At 39.6% G+C, this 6,001-nt stretch overlaps 1 protein-coding gene and 1 pseudogene across 2 annotated transcripts in view; both read right to left on the bottom strand.

Moving 5' to 3' along the window:
• The window catches only part of LOC102831324 (uncharacterized protein C4orf22 homolog), a 1,137,236-nt gene that overhangs the window by 236,189 nt on the left and 895,046 nt on the right, over positions 1 to 6,001 (bottom strand). The gene's annotated exons all lie outside the window — the stretch shown is intronic.
• LOC102834000 lies at positions 2,926 to 3,912 on the bottom strand (annotated as a pseudogene).

Raw genomic sequence — 6,001 nt, 5'->3', positions numbered from 1 at the left:
CCTCTTCTGAATCTGGCTTGAACCTCTGGAAGTTCCATGTCAATGTATGCTTGCAGCTGTTTCTGTATTACCTCTAGTAAAACTTTATTCGCATGGGATATCAAAGATATTGTCCAATGACTTCTGCATTCCATAGCAAAGTCAATATAAGTTTCTTTTTTAACTACAGTATGTTCCTGGTGTGGCACTGTGGGCTAATTCATCAGACTTCAAAGTCATCTGAACTGCAAGGTCAGTAGTTCAAGCTTACCAGCTGTTCCTTTTAAACTCTATACAGAATTGCTATAGGTTGGAATCTACTTGACAGCACTTAACAACAACAACGTTCCTGTTCTCTACAATCATCTGTCAGTTTGTCATACATACTGTGATGTCTTACATGTTGCTTTGATTTGGGAAGCTATGCCAGGAGTATTTTAAATATTAGCTGGGTCACTCACAGTGGACAGGTTTCAGCTGAGTTTCCAGATGAAGGCAGACAAGGAAGAAGGAAAGACAGACTAGTTACAAATTCTTAGTCACTGAAAACCTTATGAATAGCAGTGGAACACTGTTAGCACCAGAATATTGACTATTGAAAGTTGATAAAGAGCACCAGAATATTTTCAGATATAGTGCTAGAAGGTATTCAATATACAACTGGAAAAGAGTGGCTTCCTCAAGACAGAGTTGATTGTTATAATAAGATTGCAGTAAAGCTACTGGGCCACCACTCCTCTGTCAGTTAATCGTACTGTGGTAGACTGTGAATTGCTGTAATTCTGAAAGCTATGCCACCAGTATTTTAAATACTAGCAGGGTCACCTATGGTGGACAGGTTTCAGATGAGCTTCTAGATGAAGACAGACAAGGAAGAAAGAGTGATGAACTACTTCTAAAACTTTGGTCACTGAAAACCTTATGAATAGCACACTGTCAGATATAGTGCCGGAAAATAAGCCCCTCAGGTTGGAAGGCACTCAAAATGAGACTGGGGAAGAGCTGCCTCCTCAAAGTAGAGTTGACCATGATGATGTGAATGGAGTAAAGCCCATGGGACCTTCATTTGCTAATGGGACACAACTCAAAATGAGAAGAAACAGCTGTAAACATCCATTGAAAATCGGAATATGTAATGTACGAAGCATGAATCTGGGAAAATTGGAAGTTGTCAAAAATGAAATGGAACACATATACATTTATATCTAGGCATTAGTGAGCTGAAATGGACTAGAATTGGTCATTTTGAATCTTTCAACCACATGGTTACTATGCTGGGAATGAAAAATTGAGGGGAATGGTGTTGCATTCATCGTCAAAAAGAACATATCCAGATCTGTCATGAGGTACAACACTGTCTGTGATAGGATAATACTCATGTGCCTACAGGAAGACCAGTTAATACCACTATTATTCAAATTTACACACCAACTACTAAAGCCAGTGGGGATGAAATAGAAGAATTCTACCAACTTATTCAATCTGAAATTGATCAAACATGCAATCAAAATGTATTGGTCATTACTGGTGATTGGAATGCAAAGGTTGGAAGCAAAGAGGAAGGATCAGTAGTTGGAAAATATGGCCTTGGTGATAGAAATGACGTTGGAGAACGCATGACAGAATTCTGCAAAATCAAAGATTTGTTCATTTCAAATACCTTCTTTAGACAGCATAACAGATGAACCAACTGATCTGTATTGGAAGAAGTGCAGCCAGAGTGCCCCTTGGAGGCCAGGATGGCCAAAACTCGTCTCTCATACTTCAGACATATTGTCACAAGGGACCAGTCTCTGGAGAAGGATATCATATTTGGTAAAGTGGAGGGTTAGAGAAAAAGAGGAAGACCCCTTGCGAGATAGATTGGCCAAGTGGCAACATCAAGGGGTTCAAGCATGGCAAGAGCTCTGAGTTTGGCACAGGGTCCGGCAGTGTTTCATTCTCATGTGCATAGGGTCACTATGAGTCAGTTCCGACATGATGTCACCTAACAACAACAACAACTACAAGATTGATGTCTAAAGGAATATATCACAAATTTATTGCACTTTCTCTGGTTAATTCAGTTGTGGCTCCCATTTTTTTCTTTAACTTGGTGGCAGTGTTATGCCACCGAGTCTGACTCATAGTTACCCTGTATAGAGTTTCTCAGGTAGTAAATCTTTATAGGAGTAGAAAGCCTAATTTTTCTACATTTTCAGTAGAAAGCCCACAGTGTTGCTGATAGATTTGAACTGCTTACCTTGCAGTTAGCAGCCAACACATAACCACTATGTTCCCTGAGCTCTCTTTCTTTAACTTATAGATTAACTATAAAGTCTCTTATTTTAATTGATGCAAAAAACTTTTTTTTCTTCAGTTCTTAGTTCACAAGTTTATTATGAAAAACACTGCAGTGCTCTCGTGCAATCTAACGTGAGAGGTGGGAGATGGGGGAACAGTTCTATTCAAAATAACTCACCAGATTCTGACAATAACAAAGAACAACATGGGGCTGAGATTGAGAGGGGAAATAAGCTGAATACAGACAAACCATACAATTAAATTAAATGGTATTCCTGAAAAGAAACAAAACAATTTCAAAACTTATTTTTGAAAATGTTCATTAAGCTCCAGTTTGCTACTATCCTCATCAGTCATGTTGAGTGAAGCTATAACTAAATGGAAGTTAAATTGTATTCATGCGTATTAATGTTTACCTCTTAATATCTGCAGTGTCTCAGAGAAAGCAAAAGTAACTATAAATAACGCTATGCCAGAAATTGGTTTCTTGACCAACAATGTCACTTCAGCATGCAATGAATTGGTTCATTCTAAAGAACATGGCTGTTGATGACAAGAGACTTTGTATTTTTATATGGCACATCTTTTGGTCCATGTGAAAATAAGTTTTTTGAATGTTAACTATTCTCTGACACTTTGGAGTTACTGTTGCTCTTTCCATTTCTATCGGGTCAATATATAGTTCATGGCAATATTGTACAAGTTCAAAATTTCATTACAGAAGTAGTCTGGGGTACGACCAGTAACATGTGGCTCGTCTCTGCAAGGTGATGGGTCAAACTGCAATAAAGAGTATTTTAGAGTGTCTTCAAGTTCCGTGATTGCAGCTTGATTGCCACAACGATAACAATAGTTTGGAACACTGAAAATTATCACTACATTCCAGTCATTGCACCAATTATACCCCTCCATAACCAAATGGTGAGCTCTAGACACTAATGTGAGGCCATTGGCATGATTAAATGTCTCAGAATTATCTTGTTCAAAGGTGTAATTAGCTTCTTGAGGAGATATACCCCAACCACCTCAGTCATTTCGATCTGACCACAGCAAGTCACACATTGGGCCCTCATGGGGAACTTCCTATAGGCAATCAAGTGCTCTGATGTGATCCAGTGTATGTATGCATGGTGAGAGGCCATGCATGTAGACCATGTAGACAGAAGATCTGCCCATTCACCAAGGCTGTGAGAAGGAGTTAGTCAAAAAGATCTGTAAAATATTTCCACACAGCATTTCCATATTTCCTTAAACATTCACCACAGAAACCATATACTTGTGTGATCTGTCTGCTTTCCTTATTCCCCCAAAGAATGATGATGTATTCACGGTAGCAAACCTTAAGAGCTACACACAGTGTAACTGTTTCAACTGAGTAATATCCTCTGTCAACATAATCTCCCATAAACAAGAAAGTTGTATCTGGTAATTTGTCACCATTCTAAACAGTTCCATGAGATGGTGAAATTGCCCGTGTATATATCCACACACAGTGACAGGACATCGAACCTCTTGCATGTTGAATACTCTTTTCAAGATTTCTTTAGCCTTCTCTCAGAGGCTCTTGACCTGAGACTCAGACAGCTGCTTGCACTAGTTCAGCTGCTCGACCCACTGGTCCAGTTCCTTGATGAATACTTTTTGGTCCATGATGCCACCTGCCCAAACAGGCTGCTACTCCACACTACTCCTGTGCCACCCCGGTACACGCCACCACCAGTGCCCGAGGTACTGCAGTGGCTACTTGCCATTTCTCTACATTACCATTGGCCAGCTGAATGTCTCCATAGTGCTAGGCCACCGGCCACTGTGCCTTCTCCTCTGCTCGCTCTGATGCAATAAACTTTTAAAACACTGTAATCAAATTAGGTTAAGAATGAAATGGAGTCAATGTTTTCCCATGGCCCTAAATCACAGCTTTAGGGAACAGACTTTAAAAAGGATGCCATTACATCTGAATTTACGAATAATGTGTGGTCGGTTGGGGTTAGGAATAAGGCACTCTTGGAGAAACTTGATATTTTTGAGACAAAGTCAGTTGACCACCAGCCAGTTGCCATAGAGTTGATTCTGATTCATGGTGATCCATATGCATCAGAATATAATTATACTCCATAGGGTTTTCAATGGCTGACGTTTCAGAATTATGTCATTAGGCCTTGCTTCTGAGGTATCTGTGAATGGGCTCCAATCTCTAGCCTTTCAGTTACCTCTGAGTTTGGTAAAGGTTTATGCAACCTGGGAATTCCTTGAATATATCAGGTATTCAATGTTATCTGTTGAGTGAATGAGTGAATAAATATATAAATAATGTTTTCATCACATAAAAGTTAAAAAATATATATCTAGAATTTCTTAAAGGACGTAGGAGACATTCAAAGTATTTAGAGCAGTGTTTGCATTTTCTGTGACCAGATATCTTCTAATAACACTATCTGAAAATTAGTGCTTTCTAGTGGAAAATCTATACTCTATTTAAGGGTTTAATAGTAAGCTTTCCCCTCTCTCACCCACAAAGAAACAATGGTGTCCAACTTAGCCATTAGTGTCAGCACAGACACAAGAAGACTGTGGAGTATTACTTGGAATATAAAATGCAGTGTGATGGTGGAGAGCTACATGAAAGATTTGATGTGAGAGAGAAACAACTTTCTGTTGTTAGGTATACTGGAGTCAGTTTCTACTTATAACAAACCTATATAGGGTTTCTGAGACTTGAAACTTTTTTTAGAAACAGAAAGCCTCGTCGTTCTACAGTAAATGCTATGACAATAGTGCAATTCTAAACATTATTGTTCAGTGCTGAATCATTTCAGAGCAAGGTAGTTAGCTCTGGAGGTCACCCTACTACTAACTAAAAATTTCAAACCATTCATTCATTCTCATTTAATATCTGTTGACAGATAATCTGCCAGACACTATTCTAGACACTTATGATAAATGGCGAATAAGATGTGGTCTAGTCCTCAACAGGCTGCTTTCTTTTTCTTTCTTTTTTTTTTTTTCTTTCTTTCTTTTAAATGTTTTACTGAGAATTATGTGATAGTTTACATGGGAGAACATTAGCTTTACATTCATCCTATCATATATCGTTTCATTGCTGTGGTTACAATCCCCGCCATGCATCATCAACCAACCAAAGGATATACACTGCAAGACTGCCCCCAGGTCATCAGCACACAGCCCCTCTCCCTCTCTGGGTCTAGAGTTCCATCTCTCCACATCATCGTCTCTGCCTCCATGTCTGGTGTCACTGTTTCTCTGCTAAGGTCCCACACATTGCTCTTCTCCCTTGACGGTCCCAGGAACCTCCGCTCCTGGACTGCAAAGTCAATCACTCCCCTTCTTTTGCTACAAAACATCTACCTTTACATTTCCAACACTCACAGTCAGTCCTGATAACTATTATTCACTATTGTACTACAAAAGACCTATCCCCATCTACTTTCATCAGCTCCACCCAGACAGATTAGGTACTACTCAGTGGAGATTCTACCTTTCTCTGCGCCCACTGGATTTAGGCTCCCTCTTGAAAGCTTGTAAGCCAGTCACTTCTTGAATTTGTAGCGCCCACCCCACCCCCATTTTGGATAACCAATGTCTAAGTTGTCCATCCCTGCCCCTCTGTGTACCATGGGGGTGGGAATGATCCTCGCTGTAAAGATTTTTTTCCCTCTTTTGAGCTACTGCATTGATAGGTGTAGTCCAAGTTTATCAAATTGTATCAGATTACTCTTTT

The sequence above is a fragment of the Chrysochloris asiatica genome, unplaced genomic scaffold (genome assembly GCF_000296735.1).
Source record: "Chrysochloris asiatica unplaced genomic scaffold, ChrAsi1.0 scaffold00311, whole genome shotgun sequence".
Classification (NCBI taxonomy): Eukaryota; Metazoa; Chordata; class Mammalia; order Afrosoricida; family Chrysochloridae; genus Chrysochloris; species Chrysochloris asiatica.
The sequence above is the reverse complement of the archived record's forward strand: the minus strand, read 5'-3'. Positions and strand labels throughout refer to the sequence as shown.